General features: G+C 39.4%; 1 long non-coding RNA gene across 4 annotated transcripts in view; it reads left to right on the forward strand.

The window, feature by feature from the left end:
- Window positions 1–25,574, forward strand: part of LOC104687459 — a 194,186-nt gene that overhangs the window by 151,949 nt on the left and 16,663 nt on the right. For 3 of the 4 annotated variants that reach the window (XR_005602904.1, XR_005602903.1, XR_751515.4), the window contains exon 4: window positions 22,889–23,048. The exons of the other annotated variant lie outside the window; for it this stretch is intronic. This is a non-coding gene — a long non-coding RNA (uncharacterized LOC104687459). The remainder of the gene's footprint in view (window positions 1–22,888; window positions 23,049–25,574) is intronic. 4 annotated transcript variants of the gene reach the window in all.

Consider the following 25,574-nt stretch of genomic DNA (forward strand, 5'->3'; position numbering starts at 1 on the left):
GGATGGAAGCAATCTCTTAAAGTGCCTGACACTAGTCTTGTTTGAAACTGAGTCAGGCTGCTGAAATGAGCAGTGATGGTGGTGTAAATAAGGGAAGAAGTATCAGAATGTGGTGCTTTCTGGAAGGAGTGCTGAACAAACAGTCCTGTGCAGTTCCACTGACAGATGTTGGAAAGAGAAGAAATTGCAAGATTGAATGTGGTGTTGTGTGGTACTTTTTGATATGCTGTTTCTGTAATATGAAGCTCTCACCATGATTGGTATATATCTCAAAACAATTTTGATAAAGGAAAGTTGAGGCAAACTGTCTCAGTAATGCAAAATGTCATTAACAGAATGTGAATAAATACATGATGAGCCTGGGAGCTCAGAGGGACAGCCCTCTCTCCTTCTGCTTGTTTCTAAGTCATTATCTATACAAAAGCTCAGGACTTCAGTTTTTAGATGGGAATGTTTTTAAATAAGTATGTTAACAGTAGAAGCCAAATGAGAATGTTTTAAGAAGTCTGTTAAACAAATTTTTTTTATGATTTTTTTTTTTTAAATCAGCCCAGGGTTTTGTAGTTCACTTGCCAATAGAGGTAACATAAATACTGGAATAGGCCCTGTCACAAAGGCCTTTATCTTGATTTTAGCAGCAGTAGAATCAGCTTGGAGTAAGCAGCTTGCAGTTCTCTAAGTTGTATTGCCCCAGGATTGCATCAATCCAGGGAACTTATTTTGAACTATGTCTGAAAGTTATTAAGTACATTTTCAAATGCTCCTCTATTGAATTATGTATTTCTCCTATGAAAAGTCATAATATATATCCCTATATTTTTATATTAATTGAATGTATAACTTGATGGCTTACAGAACGTTTTTCTACAAATGTATTTAAAGTAGCTCTGTTACATATTAAAAAGGCAGAGGCAAAGCATGAGTCAAAAGGGATTTAAAAGTAGATTTGATATCATCAGCACAACATACTCTTATATAGAAATTAGCAGAACATGCTCAAAACCGAAAACTGATCTTGTTTTTTGAAATTAGTCAGTGACATCTGGCACGGATGCATTTCACATCAGTGAAGCACATATCTTGCTCAATATATTTGTAAGGTCTCTGATAAGGTATTTCTCCTTCATCAGAATTTGTGGAAGAATATTCTGGTCACTAGATAAAATTGGGCTTATGATTTGTCAAACTAAAATGCTACCAAACAAAATAAAATCTTCTTTTAATTTCTGTTTACGTCTGTACATGTTGAGGCAAAAATAAATGCAACTTGCATTGAAATTTAGTACTTGCTCAGATAGTTACAAGGTACAGTGCACCTAATAAAAAACATTGACCAAAAAATGATATTCATGTTTATGCTTTCTCTGTGGCAATTCTGGTCCTCCTCATATTATTGATTAACAGCAGTCTGAAATTTTTACTTCTTTTCTTTAGTGTGGTGTAGCAATCGCTGAGGAGTGATGCCTGCAGCAACACAGGCATCCTGCAAATCCATTTATTTTTGCAAGTGTAGGTACAGAAGATCTTATCTGCTTAAGTTTACAAACATTTTCTGAAGTTGATGTACATCATTCCACTTCAGACATTCTGAGATATATCTCTTGCTTAAAACCCTTCGTGATCCACGATCCACACAGGTTTTAAAACCAAACAATTATAGCATCAAAGAAATCAGATGCTTTTTCCCTTTTAAAGGTATGTAATTGATCAGTATCATTGTTTGCCACAAAAGTGACTCAGGGAAATGAAATATATCCTCCTTCTTTCCTCTTTTATATGCAGAGAATATCAGGCCTCAAGATATAACAATATTTACAAGCTCACACTCCTGTTAAGTGGACCATGCTGCCACATAGTGGAGGTCTGATACACCCTGTCTTCATCCATTTTATTAAGTTGCATGAATATAAAGATGAAATAATGGGGCTTGTTCATTTATGTAATAATTAACGGTACATTTACACTCCCAGCATATCACTGTTGATGTTTACTATTTGATCAAGTATGATGGATGCCTTGTGGTTGCAGATTCAGATTAGCATAATTTCATCACCAAGGGACCCATGAAAAGGTTCAATTATAGAGCAATCTCATTAATACCAGGGCTTGTTAAACTAATAGAAATAGACATCCCAACAGCTCTGATATGTATACATGTGCATGGAATATAATTAATGGAAAAGCAGCCCATACCTGAAACAAGCTTGAATGATACAATTACATGATGTACTAGGATGACTGAGACAAATGCTGTTTTGTTAGCTCTGCTCAGAGAAAAAATATCAGCAAAAATATAGGCAGCCTTTCTTCCAAAACGTTAATAACAGATTTCTCCTCTGTCTTTAAGTGATACACGCACCTTTTTTTTTCCTTTGCCTTTTTATGAAAAACTATTTAACTCGTGCTGTCCTTTGATAGGGGAGCATGAGAAGCAGTCGCTCCCCAGCTCCCTTTTATCTTTAGCCTCTTCATTTTTAAGCAGCCATTTTTCTAGAACTTTGGAGAAAGAACTATGGTAAGGAAGTTTGTCGAAGTTCTACTTATTGTAGCTGTGAATGTGAGTGGGCAGCCAGCTCTTTCTTTGACGGAGCACAATTCAAATTTCTCAGAAAGGAGAATAGAAAACTACTGCAAGTGGCACCTGTCATTCATGCATGACAGGAAGGAGTTTGAAGTCCAAGCAAAATTCTTAGTCTTGCAGATTTTCTAGTGATAGACAAACCCTTTCCCTCAGTTTTTTCATCAGTTAAATACTGAAGCTGTATGCAGAAACTCTTTTCCCAAAGCTAATTTTTTTGTATCAAGATGATTAGAGTCCTTAAATTTTTTTTCATTAAAAAAATCAGTTTGCATAATAATTGCCATGTTACCATTTACTTGCAAATACACCTCATTAGCACTCCCTGCTCTTCCCACCATATCAGACCAATGATGATGGGCATACGTTCTACTTTGTATGGTTCAGTGCATCATTTCCATGGCCAGCTGAGAATTTATCCATAGCCTGCTTCCTCTCATGTCAACAGAAAACCTATTCTAAATATTCTATATGAAATATTTCTTTGACCTTGACCAACCATAGTATTCTGATAAAATATTTTCTGAAAAGTGCTCTGCTAGTACTAATAATACCTATTAATAATACCTAATATCTATTAACAATACCTAATGCTCTCATATTTTAGGACAGTCGTGCAGAAGCAGCTGAATGGCCACTCTCATGAGCTCTGGGCTCCCCACTCTTTCATCTGTACGCAGCAGACAATGAATTGTACAGGAAGAGAGGTCCTTGCCTTGCATGGCACTCATCAGCAGCAGATTAGCAGTTATGCACTAGGAAAGGCTGTTAAAATTATTTGGGACAGGCTGGATGCAACTGCCTTTTTCATAGCATCACACTAGAAGATCCCTCATCCTGTAATCACTCAGAGACTTGGAAACAGTGAAGGACATTTGGAACCAGCTTCATAGTTACCTCTTGCTCCCTTTGCAGAAAGCAATATGGGATGTCCATCCATTTGATGTCCAATTGACATCAAATGTTTGAGAAATGGTGAATTTCTCACTGGCTGACATCTTGTGTATTCTGGGAAGGTTTGTTCAGAATTCACTAAAGTGTAAATTTGTTAGTTCTGTCCAAAGAAGCCCCATGAGCCCATTCTTATTTGACTTATTTTATACTGCTTAGTAAGGACTTTCAAAAAAACCATGAAAAGCCACTCTCAAGCAAGAATAAGAGTGTCAACACAGTCATGCATCTGAGAAAACTTTCTCTTTCAGGCGAAGTCTTGTGACACAAGAACTTTGGCTCTCAGTGGAGGAAAAACTTCCAGATTTTGACACAATCCTTCTCATTATTTCTCCAAATGGCTTTAATTCAGCCTCACTAGAAAGCCAAAACTGATTTCTGCTCAAGAGAACCATGACTAAATGTCATTTAGTTTGAACCTGTGTGAAAAGTGGTGTTGGATGGTCACCACAAACAAGGTTGTGAGCTCAGAGCTCTGCCACAGCTCTTCATGTGCTCTGTGTGAAGCTTGGTTTATTTTTCCTGTCTCCCAGTGAGGTTGGAGATTCAGGTCCTTACACTGAAGTCACTCCTTATGGTATATAGTGTGTTTAGGCACCATTTAAAATGAACAAACCAAAAAAACATCCACACACACAAAAAAAACCCAAACCCACACCAGACAAAGTAACAAAATCCTTATGTAAATCTAGGAATACTGTTTCACACTAGGAGTAGTGTGAATAATCTGTGTCCTAGACTGCAGAGGGACTGACTCTTTTCAATTGGATTTAGTTCTTCACTGGCCTCACCAATGGAATTTGGTCATGTCCTTTGAATGGTGTCTGATATCCCTATGATCAAGCTTTTAATCATTTAGCGCTCATAAAAATCTTGCATGTCTGCAGAATGCTGTAGAAATGGTAAACTGCAGCAGAGTATGGAAATAAGTATTGTAAGCACGGACAGCATCTGAGGCAAGAACTTTTTGGCAACCATGACTAGCTCCAGTAAAATGGGTCCTGTTCAGAATACAATAACTCTCTAACAATTCATTGTTGAATCCCTCGTTTCCTTTGTAGACCTAATTTTTGCTTAAATTAATTTTTATGCTGATGTGTGTATATGCTCTGCTTCCACCATGTGATCTTATTAAATCTACAGTGGTGCATTTTTTGTCACTTCTGCTAGTCGATTTTTCTGCAATTTTAAGCAAAATAACACAATTCCAAAAATACTTGAAAGCTCATGAATGACTCATACTGTAGTTCATTGAATAACATAAAATATTCGGTGACTCAGAGTCCTTGCACAAACCAAAGGTCCAAAAAAGACTCTATTGTTCCCAATACAGAGGTACAAAATCTGAAGACTTTTAAATCAGGCATTAGCAACTATTCCTGCTTTTGGGGTTGACACTTGTCAAAATTCTAGCTAATCCCTGTGTGGATTTTAAAAACAGTGTAATGGAACCTAATAATTTTTTAATGAGGAACAGTGTGTTTGCTAGATTAATTTCAATTTGTAATGTTGATTAGTTTCATGTGAGAGTGTAATGATCTAGAGGAATATATGACACTGGAACACTGGAAACAGTTTTCAAAGCATAAAGCAGCTGTGTTACATGGCTCCTCTACTCAGAATTACAACAGCAGTGTAGCTCACTTTCTGAACGATTCAGCTTTCGTGTTTTGAGCACCAAAACCGTTTATTCTCTAGGGCAAACCTATCCCTACAGAGTCCAATGATCATGTCTCTGGCTGAGTGGATTAAGTAGGAAATGACTTAAAATACCCTGATCCAGAACTGAGAATATTTGAGGAATGAAGTTCTCTCAAGCTTGTTTCCCATCTGAAAACAACACTTCTCTATGGATTATGCACCCTGTCAGTTACATATATGGGTATCTTTATTCGATTTCATCATTCCTGATCTTTTAATCCAATATCACTTTGCACTAGCATACAGCTGCTGATGTGACCAGGCCAACAGCCATACAAGAATGCCATAAAGCAAAGGAGTCATCTTTACAAATGGTATATTTACTTTTGAGCAAAATGGCATTTTGAGGTGTGGCCATTCATACACACAGCTTTGATGGGTAATACACTTTCTGAAATAACATTAACATGCTGCTTAGTAAGTCCAGAGACAATTCAGCTGGTGTTTAGCTGGGGATAACATTCGGTTTGAGCAGAGGTTTTGATAATGAAACAAAAATGGCATTGAGAATCATGTGGCTTCCTTGGAAGTACCTCTGGAGAACAGATGCATCAAAGTACCTTTTTAAGAGGACTGAGCATAACTGGGATGTGAGGATTTCATTGGAAGACTCAGGTTCTGTTTAAATGTAGTCTCTGGAGCAGATAGAAAATGGTAGATATGAGACTAAGTGGGTATCACAGGAAATCGTAGAGCTGTAATACTGTGTTACTGCACCCAGTGGAGTTAGAAACGTCATTCTGATAGAGCAGTCATATTTCTTATGTGGAGATTTTTAAAATAAAAAATCAGCAGCCTTGTGCAGATGACTTTTAAATGAATCCATAAGCATTGATACATTCCCTTGCCAAGGTGCAATATCATTGATCACAACTGGGACTCATTGTTATTAAGGTTTCAACAACATTTGTATTAACAAGTCACCTTTGTATCGTAAAAAGGGAGAGGGTTGATAGGCATTAAGAAAACAGCTGCATCGTAGCAAGCAGCCAAGAGCACAATGGGTGTCAATAGGAGGTAAAACTACTCCCGCTGAGACAAGTGAAGAAGAAAAATGAAACAGGAGGATTTGTTCCAGCAGCCCTGTCTAATTGTTTATTCCTTTCTCATTCCATCCTAGTCACTCAAGGGCTATGGCTTCTGTCATGTAAAAGGAAAAATCAAACCTTGGGCTGCTTGGGGTTTCTCTCACTGTAAATGAGTGGAATTTGGGTGCTCGGAAGCCGTGGGCAGGGTGATGGCATGTTACCTTTTCCTGATTAGCTACAAGGCATTTACTTCAGATAAGTGCTGTGTGAGTGTATGACCTCATAAGTGGCCCCAACCAAACACTAATAGTCTACTTTAGAGAGGAGATTAGGTTCCACTAATGGTGTCACAGCATGAAATAAGATGCAACATATTAACTGGGGGAGAAGGAGCAGGAGCAGAGGGGGGGAAGCTTGGAATAGAAAAGGACAGCTTAAAGGTAGAAAGAACCCAGGGATAGCATAGGATACCTGTATCTCCTCAATGTAAGCAGATTTTGCAGGCTTTTTGTGTGGAAAGATAGTTTAAAACAATACAGGTACTGCTTCCACTGTACCTGGCACCCAAAGGTTTGGCTCTCCTGAGTGTGTTGGCCAGTGCAGGGAGCCCAGTGCACACCTCTGCCATAGCTGGGCTCCCAGAGTGGGGCAGAGTTTGCCCCCAGCAGCAAGTCTCTGACAGCTGCATGGTGTCCCATGTCCCTCTGGGTGCTGAGGGCAGCAGTGCCTTACCGGATTCCTCATATTGGTTCTGAGAGCTTCTAACAGCAGCAACCCAAAGCATTGTTGCTGGGAGTTTCATTCAGCACAAGTTGACTTGCTCCTACTCCCCTCAGAGATCTGTCTCTCTTCTGTGGTTATACCACAAGCTGTAAAAATGCAGATTTTTTCATTACTGGTAGTATTGAAGCTGCTGTGCTTCCCAGGAAGAACAAGTCAGGTATTTCCCATAATCTGCAGAGAGATCTCTTATAACTATGAGATTAATTTCATAAATGCAAATCCAGTGGGAAATAAATACTTTAATTAGAACCTGATTTATTACAAAGAAATCTGAAAACATTGTAAGGAATTTTTCAACTTATGCAACGTATATATGGTTTTGCAGTCCAAGCACAATTAAAGTCCAGACATAGTTTAAGAGGCTAGCATGAGAGAATCTGTTTCTGAGGGCTGTCTACTGATTTTACTGTTGTTTACAAGCTGAGAGCATGTGGTTAACAACAGTCTGACTTTGAATAACAGGGCACTGGACTTCTCACTAGGAGACATGTTCATCTATTGAAGCACTGAGGTGTAACGGTGCAGTGTTGCTGCTGATGTTGAGAAAGATCCAAGAGTGATCTGCTCCTTCAGCAACTTGTGTTTTCAGAGAGGCAAAAAGTACAGGTGCTGGACTAAAGCACAGCTGTTAATTTCTGTTCTCTTCTCATACACACACATATGTGTATGTATGTATATAAACATACATATAACTATACACACGTTTACACACACATGTATGATACTGTGAAGTGACAATCACATAACAGGTTTTTTTTGAAAGAGCACCTTAAAAGCACTTACTAATTTCAGGATGGGGTTTGAGGCAGAGCAGATGACCTAAGTGCATCCCATGCCAACATCTGGTGAAAACATTCATCTCTTTGGAAAGATGAATTGTTAAATTGTAGTTCTTTGCATGATAACAAGATTAATTTGGAATATGCCCTCTCTGGAGATGATACCAGCCACCCAGATTTGTTATCCCAGGGAATTCACTGTCATTTGAAGCTATCAAACTATTTTCATTAGATAAATGCCTCCTTCTGCAGGATTACACATGCATTCATTTCCATCTCAGTTAAAGAATCTTTGCTTTGCCGTAGCTAATACTGTTGAGAAGTTGGATGTTTTTAAAGCTCTGCCTAATTGCTGCTAGTGGGACACTGGGCAGTTTTATGTGCCTACAACTGCCAGCTTGGCAAAGCTGTGTGTTTAGTGTATCTCATACCTACACTTGGTAGGGTTCAGGGACCAGGCATCCATAGGCTCAAATTCCCTGAGGAGCACATGTTGGTAGCTGTACTCAGAGGGCAGAAATAAATGCAGGGCTTCAGTTTCTTTTGTCCTATCATACAGTTCATAATGTGTGAGCAAGGAGAATGGTCCAATCTTTGTGATACAAGTGCTGTTGGGAGACAGGCAGCTCTGGATTTGCATGGTCTGATCCTGCTACTTAGGGACTTGATACACTGCATGTCAGTGGGAAAAGAAAGGGAAAAACAAGGAGCCCACATAGCTCCTGCTGTCTGGTAGCCAGCCTTCCTCCAAGGGATGCTGAACACCCTTGGGCCAAGGTGGGAAACAATCAGATTTTGCCACTTCAAATGCTCCAGCTACCGGACTGCAGCATGGACAGAGTCAGGAGCACCAGGTATTCTTGCAGCTGCGGTTGCAGAAGCTGTATTCACTCTATTCATAAGGTTGACTTTGTGAGAGAGAGAGGGGCTTTCAGACGTGTCTTCTTCATGTCCCCCAGGGGCTTAGTGGCCTGTAGCTCAGGCACTCAAGTGTGCTCTGAGCACTCAAGTGTGTCAAAGCAGTCAGGCTCTTGGGGCAGTTTGAGAAGGCATCTGCTACTCAGCACCATTTCTCCTCAGAGATTTTTATGTTGGTTCTGGATGCTTGCATCGGAAAGGATGTTTGTCACAGTCTCTGCTACCTTGTATTGTGGTCTAGGCCACAAATGTCTCCTCTTTCTCCTCTGGTGCAGTACCAGTGGTCCTGTACCATCCTTTTTAACACGGTAGCAGAGCATAGCTAAAGCAGAGACTGGGGCTGGGGGTGAAAAACCAACTCATATTTTATTATATGAAATATAGCATAGACAGTGCATTTTCCACATAATTTTCAGTCTCAGAAAGGCAATGCAAGAGCAGTGTGTGGAAACCCACAGGCTACTGCTATAGATGTTTCTCACTTTTGCCTTTCTCTGAGGAACTTGAAAACTCTGTCTTGCAATCGTTAAAATACTGATATAATTGTCTTCTAATTTTCTTCTCAGCAATCCTGCTAAACAAATAAATAAACCAGAGGCATGAGATCTGCTGTTCTAACTTCTGTACCAGATGAACGCAGAAGGCTCTCTCCATGCAATTTGGGAGGTTCGTGTATTTCTGTGATTGCACCCAACTTCCATAAAGCAGCAGGATTAGAGCTGCAGGACACACCACCACTCCTCATTGAAACTCCATTCAATATATCTGCTGCAGGTTAAGAACCTATCACTGCTCCCAAGGCTATTTGAAACACTCTGGCCACTGACCTCAGTTGTTACCACCCTCATTTCCCAATATGCCACAGATTTGTACTTACACTCTCTCTGGGAGCTGTTGAAGCTGCAGGGGGCTGGATGTGACATTGGCTCTGATCCCAGTGCCCTCACTCATGACCCCAATCAGCTTCGCTACAATTCTCATGATACCCACAGGGTTTCCAGATGGAAAGAGAAAAATAAATGTTATCAGCACAATCCAAATGGAAAGGGGTTATTTTTTTTCATAGACAATCTCTGATGCTAATACACAGGAGTTATTAATTCATCTTTTTGTATAAGAATGGTTTCATTTGTTAAAACAAGGGAAATATAACAGGCTTACTTTGAATTTCAGGTTCCTTTTTTTCCTTTTAAAATGGGAAATAATGCTAAAAGAAATTATCCTTTATTTTTAATGCATTTTCTATCCCTCATCAAATCTCACAGACAATGATATGGAAAGAATTGGTCTTTAAATCTGTGGCTAACTTGGACCTAATAATACTAGTTGCAGCTACACTAAAATGAGAGTTGCATTTAGAATTGACTCCAAGTCACAAGTCAAGTAATAACCAGCAATCTTTCTCTCTGAAAACAGCTGAGACTATAGAGGCACCCTTTAAAAATGCAGGAAAAGACATTTCACAGTGGTTTTAACTACTTGCAATGTATTCTTGTGTACTGTAGAAATAAAACTCTGCAGAAATCAATTGGGCATATTCTGCATTTGCATTGGTGCTCATGAGTTCTCATCCCACCTTCAGGGTGTAAATGTGCCTGGATTTATTCTGTAATCTCCCATGACTAAAAGAAAGTTTTGAATAAGTCTATGAAAAACTATATGTTTGACTGCTTTCTCATTAAATGGAGGAGTAATTTTTAGAGCTTTTGAGGAATTTTGATTTCTACTTTTTTCCATCTCTAGAGATAGAAGAGAACAAAAGGAAAACATAATTATTTCTCATAATTCAATTTTTCTGTCTCTTTTGATAAGGAAATACTTATCACTGTAGTTTGAAATACTTATCACTGTAGTTTTGATATTATTTTAAAATAGGCATTTGAAGAAATAATATCATGTGACGTGTCACAGATGTGGCTTACCTGCAATGAATAGGTTTTTCCAGTGTCTTCATCTCATGGAAACTTAGAATAAAGTAATTAATGCACATCCAAAAAGTGATTTTACCCTATCTCTTTTTCCCTGTGAAAGACCTAAATATTGGGATATCAGATTAAAAGATGAACACTGCTTTATGTCAAACAGGTTGGGGAAAATAAAGCCAATATCACCTCACATTGTTGCTAGGAATAAGTGAACAGAGTTGAACTTCACACCTGCATTCTGAAAAAGTGTTTGTGTCACGACAGGCTGAAATATTTAGCTAGTGATGTGTTGCACTGGTAGCCTCAACATTTGCATGCACCAGTCTGGTCCTTGGCAGGACAGATTTCCCATGGGCACAGGTCCCATCCCTGATGTGCTGGGTCTCATTTAAGGGCTTGATCAGGATGTCTTTCCTCCATACCAATTCGATATGTGCTGGGATTACCAAGAATGGCTTGAATTAATAAAATCTGGGATAAACTGTTAATATAACTAACTACAATTTTTAATCAGCTGAGCTATCAGCAAGCATGTTTTACAAATATACTAACAACACTTCCAGAAAAAAAATTGGCTTATGAGTTGCAATTAAAATATTTAATCTGTCATTGCACAAAAAGCAGTTGGCTGAGTGTAATATAATTATATTATAATCTCCAAACCAGGATGTAAGTAACTAATCAGTTCAAAACCTGATTTGGCTTCCCTATAAATTATGTAGTAGCAATTTCACTAACACCTTTCCAGACTCTTTTCTGTCTTAGCAAAAGTTGTGAATGCAATGAGAGATTTGCCTTTCAGGATCCTGAGGAGAGCAGGATCAGGTGAAGTTTTTGTTTCATTCACTGCTTTCAAAATTCCATTAGAGCTACTGAGTGTTGGGGCTGGGAAAGGAGCAGGGCTTCTGGATAGTCACTCAGTTTGTTCTGTTCAGCCTTGGTGGGATAAGCAAATAAGTTGGGCAGTAACTGGAGGAAAAAGCTGCTGTATCTCTTCCTTGGCAAAATCTTTCTTTGCAATTCATTACTTGTTATACAAGTCGATTTGCGCCAGATCTTGAAGTTTTGGCTGTTTCTTCATTAAAATAATCTCTGCTAAGGAATCTTTCTTGATTGTAGGAATTTTCAGTGCAGTTTAGAGGTGCAACTATGCTATACTGAGTCAGAGCTGTTTGCCAGCTAGGCAGTTTACTGAGTAAATATTTAGTGCCAGAGTTCACACATAGCTGTGTACATGTGTGATTCATACATGCAAGTTCTTTTGTTGAGTAAGGTTAAGGTGTGAAAGCTTTCAGCATCAGGGCCTGAAATGAATGTTTCTGCCCTGCTGCTACTGCTCCAGCCCCAAACCAGTGAGCCAGAAATAAGCAACATGCTGAACTGTGGAAAACTCTCATCACCACCTCACTTTTTATTTAATAGTAACCAAATATTTCTACTGCCAGGTCCATGCTGAGGTTTTGATGACATGCATATGATCTACAATGGCCAGTAAAGTTAATCTCAGATCTATATTTTTAAAAGATATCCATGAGGATAGACTTCTGCACCTGCTGTCAACGTAAAGATGGCTTTCCCAGCTGCAGCTCACCTCACGGCATGCTCTTGAAATCCTTTCACTTTTAACATATCTGACTAATAAAAATGCTTTCACTGACAGTGAAAAATGGTACCTATCAATGTGTTACCATCCAACATTTCCATTGCTACCATCTAAACTTCGGAGAGCTGCTGCCCTCGGTGAGAGGCAATCGTGCTGTTACAGCCTGACAAGGGCATATTGAGATACTTGGGCATAGGTTGCACAAATGCTCTTATAATTTTATCTTTTAGAATGGGCCTTGCAGTGGAGATCATTAAAAAGTGCTGGCTAACAGGGCTCAGTCTGAGAGCTCAGAGAGTGAACAGAAATTATGAGTGACCCAAAAGTAAATGTGTGTGTGTGTTCCCATAAAGGGTAAAAGAAGCAACAAGTAAATCCACTACCAAAACCAGATTTCAGTTCAGGCGGTGTTTCTAAAAGATGGAGAAAGGTAAATCGATCTCAGCCTCAGATATTGCAACTTCTAATAGCTCTGCCAGGGATGTCAGCAGTGCTTCTATCTGGCTGCATTACAGTTACCTGGTTCGTTTCAAACACTGCAAGCTGTGAACTGTCCTAGCAAAAGCCTCAACAATTTCAATTAAACAATTTAAAAGTCCTAAGTCATAAAGAATAGACAAATAGTTTTCCTTGCAGTGTCCTGCTGTCTGGTCACTCCTGCAGAAAGAAAGAGTGCTCTTACAAAGGACACCTTTGGACACTTTTACAAGGAAGCACCCCAGGCTCCTTCATGGTTGTTCATTAGAGATTGAATGTGTTAAGGTGTCCCTAATGATACTTGCATGGAATTCTAGATGAAAACACTGGATATAGTCCCTAGGCACCAGCAGAAGCCCCAGTAAGACTAAGGTATCTTCTTGTCCCTCTCCCTCAAAAGGGATATTACTTTCTTCCAGTCTAAATTTCAAACATTCAATTTTGGGAAATCTTTTGAAGGAAAGATGCTTTTGTTTTAGTGAAGAATTAGACAGGGAGTAGGGAAGTCAGAACAGTGTTAAGTTTTGAGGACCTATCATTGATAGTGATCCTCTGAACTGCCAGTGGTTTGATTACATGCGTGGCATGCAGAAGATGCAAAGTCAAAATTTAGCAGTACAGAGAACGACAACTGGATCTCCAAATCCATGAACATTTTTTTAAATCACCAGTCTTGGCTGTTGCAGTATAGCCTGACTCTCCTTGTGCCCCAGGAATCAGAATTTCCATCCTTGGCCAGCAGCAGCTTAGGTCCCTGGCCTTGCTGCACAGACCTGGTGATGGGGATTAGTGTGCATGGTCCCAACCACATGTCCCAGGATTCAAAAGCTCCATGGCTTGCAGCAGCTGGCCCCAGCACAAAGTAACCTCTGCTCTCACTGCATAGTCTAAAATATTATCCAGCCCACAGTAAGCTGTAATATAGCAGCGATATATTCAGAGCTGGCCTGGCCTTTTGAAATGCAAATTAACCGTCGAGTAATAACTAGGTGCTTCTGACCCTGAGAAAAGCCAAATGTTGAGCCTGTTTTTGCAAAGCTGAAGATGTGCTGTGTACATTACAGCACAGTTTAACAGCACACGCAGCCATCCAGCCCAGCCAGCACCAGCTCCCTGCTCCCTGTCCCGGTGCCACCAGGCTGTGCTTCCTTTCTCATGGCTCTCCTGCTTTGAAGTCGAGCTGCAGCATGTTCAGCTGTGCTCAGCAGGAGGGCCTAAGGTTTGAATATTCAGATTTTTATCTCTGTTTATAGAGTGGGCTTTTGAGATGTAGGAATTCTGTTACATTGCCCAGTGTATGGGGGAAGGGCTGCTGAGGTTGTTAATGGGTCCCGAGGAGCTCCATCCCTTACACAAACCACTGCAGGCCCCTTCTGCTCCTGCCAGACATTAATGGCCACATGGGCCTAGTGCATAATATCAGTACCTTTGACAGAGCTTTTAAATTGTGTCTCTGATTTTATTTCTGGTTGTTTCACACTGGCTGCATGCTGCAGCAGGCAATATTTAGTCTATTCTAGTCTTGCTTTAAAGTTGATTTTGATGCATTATTGCTTTCTGCAGTGGCTGACTCACACACACATGAAGTTTCCTTGGTTTCCATAAGGAAAAAAGTATGAAATTTGATAAAATAACATGGAAGCGATTGATTTTCTAAAGCCCCATGTGCTGCTTCAGTGTATGCAATACTCTCATGTAGATATGCACATAACAGCCCAATTAATGAGTGGGTACCCAGGAAGGGCAAGCAGAAGAGCATTTGCTCACTCTGTCCTTTCTTTCCAAATCCAGGCAAGCAGAGAAGCATTATGATATTCCTACCAAACAACTTGGGAAGAACATGTTTGTCTCACAAAGCAGGACTCTGGAAACTTCTGTTTTCTAGGCAGCTCCTGCACCACACCACGAGATGTACAGCCCTAGGTATGGTAGGATTGAGGCTGCTGCTTCTGATAGAAATGTGGTGTAGCTGCACTACAACAAAGTATGCTGGCTTAAAGGAATGAATCCCTGTCCTGTTTGTTTCATGGGGGACCCTTTCTCCCATTACAGAAAAATTGGCAGCTTCCAGTTGTGCAGAGCTGTGTGCACAGCCAGGGAAGGGGCAGGCTTGCCAGGGGTTTGTTGCCTGTCAACAGAGAATGGCACTTTGTGGAGTGTGGCTGGGGTGGACCTGTGACTCCTCTCTGCTGCCAGTCCTTATTACAGGCCATAATCCTCTCCAAAGTTATTCCTGCCCTTTGTCTTTCTCTTGTGGGCAGATGTTCCCTGTTCTTTATGAAGCATTGATAAATGAGTGAGTAGGAACAGAAATATTGAACTGGATGAGCTGTTTTAGCAGTGGGTAATTCTGTGGTCCATGCAGCATAATTAAAGGTCAACGTGCACCTTCCTACGTAAGGTCACTTTGTGTGTTTGAAGTTTTACCTTAGACTTAAAGACTTTCCCTGCACAGGAGGAGGTGTTATAAATTAATGAACTGACCTACTCTACCTCTCGCTACACTCTGGAAAACCACTTTTTTCTGTAAATTGTGGGAACTACCCATTGGGAAGTGCTGCACAGGGCTGCATACAGTTACAGTGCTATATATGGAACAATTTAATAGGGTATATGCTGGTCTCTGTGCCTTTTTTTACCTTTTCTGGTTTATCCTATACAAAATAATTAAGCAGCCTAATGGAGAAGGCACAAGAGAAGTGCCATTTTCTGAACATTGCAGTGATGTAGCTCCAGTGTCTGGCAGAGGGACTCATATTGAGCCATATCAAGCACCTGCTATTAAAAGTAACACACTAAAGCAGGATTCCATCAATTTGCTGTTTGGGATTTTTAATATTCATAAAAGTATATTTCTTGAGGCAGCAGGGATAGCAATGAAAGGAAGGACAGCTAACATCCGCATCTTCTCCATGTGATTAGAGTATTTGCATCAAATACTTTATTATGAAGGCTGGAGAACAAGAAAAGCACATTCAGCATCATATGTTATGGCACAATCCCTCTCTGGTAGAGCAAACAATGGGACCATTATACAAGCTGACATATTTTTTGTTTCTAATATATTCTGCTTCTTTGTGTCTGTGTGTGCTTAAATAGCAGGCACAGATGTACTGTTTCCAAAGGTCTTTGACTTGTCATGAGAATACTGTCTTTACCAGTAAAATAAATTGATTACTAGTGACAATGTTAACTATTATACAAAGAACACAGCTCTGGTGGGCTTTGTTAGATTTTAAAGAAAAGGTGATTATTTCTTCTTTATGACAGTTTGAAAGGTTTGCCATGTGGATATGGAAAGATTTTGCTCATGAATATGCAGAGGAATGGCAACAGGCCGGGGAGCCAGATCTTCACATTGACCGTTGGCTGTGATTGAGATGGAAGAAGAAATAAAACACGAGACAAACACAGAATGTACAAAACCAGCATGAGAGGTGGTTGTTAGAATATCCACATGTGAGGATATTGTGCAATATTGTAGTTGGGGTATAATATCAAATTGATGACATAGTTACAGGGAAAACAGTGCCAGTGGGATGATGCACAGGGCCAGGTTCACTGTAAGGCCACCAAATTCTTGAATATGGCTAGGGATTTTTACTTGATGCTGTGATCAAGTGTCCTCTGAGCAGTGACATCAGTAAACTGACCTATGACACAAGGCAGTATACCTTTTATATCAAGATGTGTTGCAATTTTTCTGGGAAGCATTCTAATTTGCTGGAGAAAAAACAAACAACAACTCATACAGGTACTGCAGTGTGCTATAGCAGAGAAATTAATGAAGGAAAAGACTGAAAAACACAGCCACAAAATACCTACTTGTTATACTACAATGGCTTTTCAGAGATTTTTCCTTTTATCATGTGAAAAATTACAAAAGGCACATTTAGAGTAAGATTTTTACTAGAACCTTTACATTTGTGCAGGTTTTTGCACTAAAAACAGATTCAAAAAGTTCCCCTTCTACATGTTAAAATAATTTGGGATCTTTTCCAATCTAATTGAAGATGCTACAAATATTTTGTGTAATGAGATTGGAAATTATCCATTTGCTCCCCCTAGAAAAGGCTATGAGTTCTCCCTTGATTGCCGTTCGGATCACGCTGCTAAACACCAATTTAGAACACAAATCAGGCTCCTTGTTGATTGCAGTTCAGTTCATGCTGCTAAATACCAGTTCTCTGATCAGCAAGATGCTGCTCTGTGGGCTGTGACCTGGGCCTCCCAAATGGATGCTCAATTTTTACATAGGTTGCACTACTAAAATTAGGTTTATCCTATCCAATCAAAATTAAGGATACAGTTCTTACCTGATCCTACAGCAAGCCTTCCCTTTTATATTCAAATGTTTTTTAGGTACTCATCTAGAATTAGTGACAACCGTGCATTCCTTGGGCACATGAAATCTGTCTTTCCTTTAAATCATTGACTCTTGGTCAAATATCTATGACATCCTTAATGCATTTTATCTTCCTCCTGTTTAAAGACTTTCTCTTAGATTAATTCTTTTTCAGGTTACTGAATATTTTTTGATTTTCCTTACTGATCAAAATGCTAATGGTCTTCAGGTCAGAGTGAAAGAAAGAACAAGACTCCTAAAATCTAGACTGCATGGCAACATCTTGCTGATAATGCATCTTTTTTCTGTTCTTGACTGTTAAATCCTTCTTGGTGTTGCATAGCCACTGTTACCCCATTTCACATCATTTGATTCCTGCCCCAGTGCTTTTTTTCCCTGCCTCCTGTCCTGTACAGCACCTCCAGCCCCAGCATGTCTGCAAACTGGAAGTAGCATTCTGTGTGAGTGCTCTGGTAACCCTCTTTATGGCAGACTGACTTCTGAAAACAAGCTCATCAGTGAATTCAGCCCCTGTTCCACCATGGGAGTCTCTAGGAGAGAGCATGAAATGTTCCTCTATTCGTTCTGTGATCGATGGTGAAATGTGGTGTAAGACAGAAGCTGCTGCTTGGGGTGGGTTTCTTCTTGTCAGGACTTTGTACATCTTCACACTTCCCATCCCCCACTTGCATATTGCTTCTAAAACTTCAAGTGAATTCTGTGGCATTTTTATGGGCCATAGAGCTACCTCGATATGTTTAGGAAGACTTGGCTTTTGTACTTCTTCCAGTTCTCTGCTTCATCATCCTGTTCTTATTGTACCTGTCCAGTCTTCCTTAGGTGTCCCTCAGCCTAGTTCTCTCTGATCTTCACACTTAAAGCAGCTAAAATCCATCCCATGCTCCTGCCTTATTCTTAATATGACTTCATGTCTGTGTCCATTCTGCCTCTGTTGACTAATATTGTCAAAAATGCAGAATATGTCATAAAGAACAGCATTTAAAAAGAAACAGGTGTCCAGACACAGCGAGGAAGTACAAAAACTATCTGATCCTTTTTTCAACATTTCTACACTACTGTTCTGATTAATAAACCTGCTTTACTCTGTTTGTTTTCAAATTGCTGAGAATTTACTATGCAGCATGTAAAAAAAAATTCTTACTGAAATCCTGTAGAGACTTGGACGGGACAGACCCTAAACTGAATGAAAGATGGAATATGATAATAAAGGAGACTGAATCCAAGTTTGCTTTTTCATAGCAATTTCTAATCAATCCTTATGTATCGTGTGGTCATATTTATAATGAAAATATTCTCATTAAATAAGAAAAAGCATGAAGTGTTCATTCAAAAGCACCTACCGGCTGCATATACTGTATTAATAGAAAGACTGATATACCTAATCAGGGGTTCACATTTCAAACCAGGAGGCCTAACAGCTTCTGAGATATAAGTAAATGAAAATTCATGATTCTGTATTGTGCCCAAGAGCCAACTTTACTGCTATTGCCATATAATTATTTATAGCTGCAAACTATCAAATGGAATTGCTTACCACCACCTTGCTGCATGTGGTAATTGATGTGAAGTGAGGCATTGCGTCCCCAGCTGACCCCAGCATCCTGAAAGTCAGATGGATTTTATCTAACTCAATTATGATTGATATTATCAAAATCCGTGAAGCACGACATGGTATAAGGGGCTTTCTAAGTGTATCTATTGATTGTTTCTCTGTGTCTCTGTGTGTGTGTGCATTTCTCAAGGCTGTGGCCATGGAGCTGTGTCTGGGGAAAAGAAGAGCAGTATTACTAACAGTTTCCATGTGTAAATATATATTTACTTGGGCTTAACTTGCCCTCATTGCCTCATAGGGACTGCCAGAACTTGTACTACAAAACCCCGGGTTCACTGGCAAAGAATTTTGCTACAGTAAGAAAATTTGCCGGAATGGTTGGTGGAAGTGAAAAGCAAAATGTTCTGTGATCTGCTTAGCTGTGACTAGAGCAGGACAGGAATTCCTGTGTGCCAGTTCTGGGCCATTCCTTCACTCCACTGGAGCACAGCAGTGGCTGTGCTCTGTGCAGGGAGCTAGCCCTACACACTGGCTCCTGCAGAGGTTTGCAAAAGCAGGCATAAGGCTGGAGCAATGAAATGAAGATTTCCCCCGGCAGTCTTACAGTTTCCAGCAATCTGGAGTTCAGGGACTCCTGTTTTGATCTGCATCATTGTGTTTAATAATCTCTGATGGACATTTCTTGTCTTAATTCTCTCCAGTCACCTTCTGAACTCACAATTTTAACATCCAAATTTAGTGCAGAAGTCTGTTTTGATAAAATAGAAAACATGTTAAGTAATATATATTTCTATATGCCTGCTGTTTTGTAATTTTCCAGATTGCTCCCTAAATGATGTAGTATTATGAGAAATGGTGACCATTTATTCCCAAATCACCTTTTCCATGTCAAGAAGCTTTCTTATAGCCTCCTCACAAAAGCTTGCTCAAGATTTCCTGTCCTAGTCAGAGGAATCTTATCTAATTAATTTTTAAAAACCCTTTCCAATATGTTATTGTCATTATTATTTTCCTCTATGTTATTCTGTAATACCATGTTTGAGATCAAACACTGAGAAATATTCATGAATCAGGGGTGCTTTGCATAAATAATGTTTTTTCCATTCCTCACCTAAGCATTGAGTTAATGTTTACTGTCCATAATTACTCTCCCACTCTGCTAAGTGATAATAAATTATTTAGGGTGGCATACTGTGTTTCTGGTTTGGGGTATTGTTTTCTTTTCCCTTCCCCCCACCTGTGCAATGTTTGCTTTTGTCAGCATCTTGTCTCTTCAGCCATTTTATCACCAAGTTGCTCAGAGATTCTTTGCCAAGCCTCAGTCAGTGTATGTTTTCACTGTCCTGGTAATGTTCTACTAGATATTAAATTGCCACCAGGATATGCACTCCTCCATTTTTCTAAGTCAGTTATGAATATGCTACAGCACAGGTCCCACTACAGAGTTCTATAGGAAGGTGCATACCCTTCACAATGAAAAATCAATTATTTAATCATCATTTAGTTACCAACATGTAGGATGGATGAATTTATATGCTGGAGAAGACGTTTCACTGCTCTGCCTGCCCTTTTTTTGATTTAGTTTTTAAGTTTTTTGGTGGCCCAGATTCAGCATAGCTCACTCAATAACAAATTTGGGAATTCAACAAGACATCTCCCTGGCCTGTTCTGGGGACTCATTTTGCAAAGGACATCTAAAGAGTCAATTCTTGCACCACTATGAAGTTGCAACAAATGAATGCCCAATGCCTGTGCAGCTGGAACAGGCTGGAAAGGTTGGAACAGGTTGTCCTCCAGGGATTTGTCAGCTGATGGGAATATCTATTAAGATGTTTTTTGTGAGGTTATAATGGGAAGTTTGGATGGCTTCTTAGGAAATAAGTTATAATGCCAGGTATTGACATTTTAGAGCTTTTCATTCACTTAAGTAAAAGTTCTAGTTATTAGCAATGTATACATTTACTTTCTTTACAGAGTTTCTATAGTATTCTTTCTCTTTTTCACAGCTTCTTGGGACTTTCCCAGTACTGCACAAAGCAGCCATAGGGCTGACCTTACTGCCTTGCTCTTTGCCTAAGGACAAGGAAGTTAGTTTAGGAATGTTATCCTCTTCCCTGTAGGAATATAGTTAGGAGATTGCAATTGCATCCATACTCCAGCTATTGTGAGCTGTCAGACAGCCCCTTTGAGTCCTGAGTTACCTGTAGCTGTTACAGTATTAAAGGAAAGCTACATTTGCTCTTCCATCCTACCAGACCAGTCACACACCAGATCTCTTGAGCAGATGGGTCACGCCATCCTTTAACTAACACCTATGTGGGAAAATGAAAACCAGTTGAAGTGCACTGTAAGCAATGCCTCCTCTTTTTATAGCCATTAACTTTTAGTGAACCAAAGAAATAAGAGTCATTTTTAGAAGATTCAATATCCATTTCACAACAAGAAATTCACAGAGATGTGAAGTTTCTTGCTAGCTGTTCATTCTTAGAGAGATGTACATTTTCCCAATACATCTGGAAATGTAAAAGAATACCCACGAGAATACCTATAATGCACTACCCAAGACATGTTGACAGCATGCTTATTTTAAATTTCTCTCCTCAGAAAAGCAATATACCGCTAATTCTATTGCTACTGTTATTTAAACCCAAGTGGATAATATTTATTTGGGCTGTATCCTCAATATCTTCCAAATTTGCTTATCTACTCTATCAAAAGTTGTGCATTTTCCTTTTGCAACACTTATATCTTAATGAAAAAATCTCTTGTTCATTTTTGGTTTTTTGTTGTTTTTTTTTAATCTTAAAGAATACTGCCTAACATAGGAAATGGATGAAGTTGGATTTCCTGACTTTGGTCATTCAAAGAAAACCAGTTTGCCTTGAGTGAGCCATCAAAGGCAAGGTGTTTATATCACACCTTAATTTTGGTTCTGAGTGTCAGCCAACAAGTAGGCACCTGGCCATGGGATTCTCCAGCACTTTAGCCTAGGTAACTTTCATGCTTCTACAGCATCTGACATGGAGTTCACCTGCTAGTGACTGACCCAGTGTTTAACAGTGATTCACCACTGGAAATAGTCTTTGAAATTCATAAATTCAAGGCAAGCCTGGTTTATGGGGACTGATAATGCTGTATTAGTTGCTGGAAGTTAATGAGGTCCTGTGTTTGAGTACAACCAGATTAAAATGAAAAACGAACCACATTACATTCTGTTTCGACAATTATTATCAGTTGGTTGTAATATAAATATGCAAATTTCTCAGCTTGAACTTTAACATCCTCTGTAGAGACCATTCATCTCTTTAAAGTATTAATTTAAGTTGTAAAAGGATCCATACATCATTGCATGTCATTTTGAAAACAAATATTAATCAATTTTACACTCTGAATTGCCACTGTGCAAGTGTAATGTCCATTATTTTGGAGCAAGTCAGTGGCAAGAAATTTACATATTCATTCTTGGCTTAAGAAATCATATGATAATACAAGTACAACACAAGAAATTCAAAAGACTTAAGACCTTATCATCATCTATTCAATGGCAAAAAGCCTGCCTTTGCATTCTCAATGCATTGGTATGCAGATTAGGAATATGTTTCTCATTCCTATCAGTATAACCTTGAAAGCTGGTGACAGCTGAAGTGTAGTCATAAGTTTTCTCTTCCAACAGAAAAAACAGAAAGAAAAAGAGGCAACAAAATGAGTGTAAAGGATACAGCAATTTCAAGTTTTATGATAAGCTTTTTGATAGTGTATCTGACTACTTAGACTGTACTATGTGGGTATGTAGCTTGAAAGTGTGTTATGTCTAGATTTAGCTAGAATTTTAATTGCAGGTACATCTCTGCTACTAAACTAAAGTTGATATTTCTGATATGAGAGTTAAACCTGTCTTTTGTTAGCTTACACTATAGGAAGTAGTTGAAGATGTCTGCATGTTAAATATTGTCAAGGACACCAATTTTTATACCAGCTGTCTCCCAAAGAAAGGAGGCAGTTTCCAGTTGGAAGGCAAGCAGTGCCAGGCAAACACTGTGCTGGAAGCCTTGTCCTACTGAAACAGACAGGCAGCAAAGTCTGCAATCCAGGTAGCTTGCCTATTGTGGGAATCACAGCTACTGAATTCTTGTTTTACAGTCAGAATTGAAACAGGCAAGGGCAGAGGATAGGTTAAATGAAGCTTTAAGTGTAAGTCCTCACTCAGCAGTGGCTGCTCTTTCTCAGGTTCGAGTGTGTCAGTGATGAAGGTGAATCCCAGCTAATGCCAACAAGAATGCTGCTTCCACTTGAGAAAAGCAAATTGCTCTTCTGGATAGAACTGGAGACTCCAAAATGCCATTCCTGAGCTCCAAGATGACAGGTGGAGAAAAGAACAGCAGTGCAGGTATCCCCCTTATAGCTACCTCATCTTTGTTAATTATGCAAAACCAGATTCTGAGATAATTGGCCTGGCAGAGATTATACATAAGCTCCCTCTAGTGGATTATTAAGCAGGAATTTATAAAAGCACATCTTTTCTCTGACCATTTTCTGTCACTCCAGGTGCACATGAGGCTACCATAGGCACCATGCTGTTTCATGGGGTGAGCTGTTGTTGTCTGTCCCTGCTTGCTGCCTCAGGAAGTTCTGCGAAAAAATTCTGCCCATAAACCTGCAGTTATAACACGAGACAACTGCAGCACTTTTGGCTGGGCTTGCTATTCTTCACTCCTTGGCAGGGTCAGTTTGATTGCTGCTTCAGAATACTGATGTTTCTTAATCATCTGCCTTTGTTTTCTGGTTAAGTGAATGGGTGAATACTTTGCCACACGTCGTCTGTCAATCCAACACAGTGGGAAAGGACAGTTGAAGCAATACACACTCTCTCCGATTCATAAATTTGTCATTATAGCATAATCAGGTCATTTGCACTTGCCCTGGTCTTGCACAGGCTAATTCTATATTCCTGAAAAAAGTACACTTGGTTACATTGCTCTGCCTCTTTGTCCCCCTGGGCGTTTATTCAGACCAAAACTGCAAAGGCAATATGCAAGACACTCGTGTTCCTTGTTTGCACAGTTCATACAGGTCAGAGGAAAATCATAAAGAGGACACGTGCAGTGGCCAGATTAAAATGCAACAGTGCATCAGATATGTCAACTGGATTTAGGATTATAACAGACATGTAAGCAATTAGGGTATTTGCTAGTTCAAAATACTCACATGAATGAACCCACATTATCTTCTGAAAAGCATAATAATATGTAATTGCAGTAACAATTCCTCTTCCATTATGTCCTAGACATCAACATTCTATAATATCCTGCACAATCGATTGCAGGCAAGCCCTCAGTAAGAGAAATACTCCCAGATGTGGTAATGTCCCAACACTGTGGCTGCTACCTAATATTAAAGAATTACAGTAGAAATGTTTCAATAAGAAAGTAGAAGCATTTCAGTTTTTATGTGGCATAGATTGCCACAGACACTGCCAAGCAGCTTTATAGAGTTCTAAATCTTCATTCAATGCCCCTTTACATCATTTGAATGAAGATTTAAGCCTCAATAAAACTTTCTGAGTGCTTGTGGCCATCTTTGCTGTATAGTAATCAAAGTGGGGTACAAGCAGACGAAAGCACTGTAGTGCTCCTAATGATCAACACTATATCTAGTCACATTTTCCTTTGTAAGATGAGTTGTCTTAAAGGCTGTTTTCATGGATGGCGCAGCAGTACACATAGAAACAGGCATTTATATCCAGCTTTTATGCAATCCTTTAAAAGATTGCTTTGGGGGTTGTGGGGATTTTTGTTGCTTCTTTTCCCCCCATATAATGCTTATTTCCTCTATAGCTATTTTTAATTAATTTATTATATGGAAGGTATTTGGGAAAAAATAACAGGAAGTAAATGAAAGCTAATATTTAAAGGGTAACTTTCCACAACACTACAGCTGCATTTCCTTGTTTACTTATCAATCTCCAACTGTAATTAAGATATTGCAGGGCAATGAGTTGTGGCATTGAATTAGAAGCCAAATGAAAATAAGCTTCTAGTTAAGATATTAGCTGGGAAATTCAACACATGCTGGTTCATTTCAAACACAAGTTATGACTGAGTGGAATTTGAAAGAAACTTTACTGTGAGAATCGGCTCTTGAAAGAGTACATGGTTTGTTTCAAAAATAAGGACACTCATTCAGGAAGAACTTTGAAAAAGAAATAGTCAGTCAGTTAATTGTGGAGAGGATTTGGTGTTTGGATTCTCCTGCAGAGGAAGGTGTAGGATCATTGTGAGGATCTGAGCATCCACAAACTTCCACAAACGGAAAGTAAAGTACAACTTCCCTCTTGAAGTTAAGACTCCAACCACAAGGTGTTTTATTTTTCATTATGTTTTACTTTACTTCAGGGTTTTCTGTTAATGATTAAAGTCTCTGAAACTGCTCCCCTTAAGCAGTTACCTTCAAAGAGGGATCTGTCTGGACCCATATAGCTCTGTATTAGAAATCTGGTGTAGAACTGTCTCTGTTACGTGCTTTCCGTTACTTTGGCAACATCATTCTTCCTATTGAAAAATAGTGAAATGCAAATCTTTATTGGTAGGTCTACTAAGAACATTATGTGGCAACTACTGTCTGTGAATTATACAATGGTTTCTGTGTAATCCTTAAAAGACACAAAATAAAAAATATGAGGAGTATATCTTAAGAGTAACTGAAGCTGGCAGCAGTCTGCAAAAGCAGTAGTACCAGTGTGAAAATCAAGCTCTGATTGTTTCCCCTCATTTTTTAATGGGAATTTTAAAGAAGACAAAATGTGGAAGTTGCTCAGCCCATCTCCTCTTGGGAGCCAGGCTGTTTCTGGTTTTGAAAAAGACAGGAGCTGACCTGCAAAGGGAATGCACCGGTTACCAAGGCACTCAAAAATGGG

This window comes from Corvus cornix, chromosome 11 (assembly GCF_000738735.6).
Source record: "Corvus cornix cornix isolate S_Up_H32 chromosome 11, ASM73873v5, whole genome shotgun sequence".
Taxonomy (NCBI): Eukaryota; Metazoa; Chordata; class Aves; order Passeriformes; family Corvidae; genus Corvus; species Corvus cornix.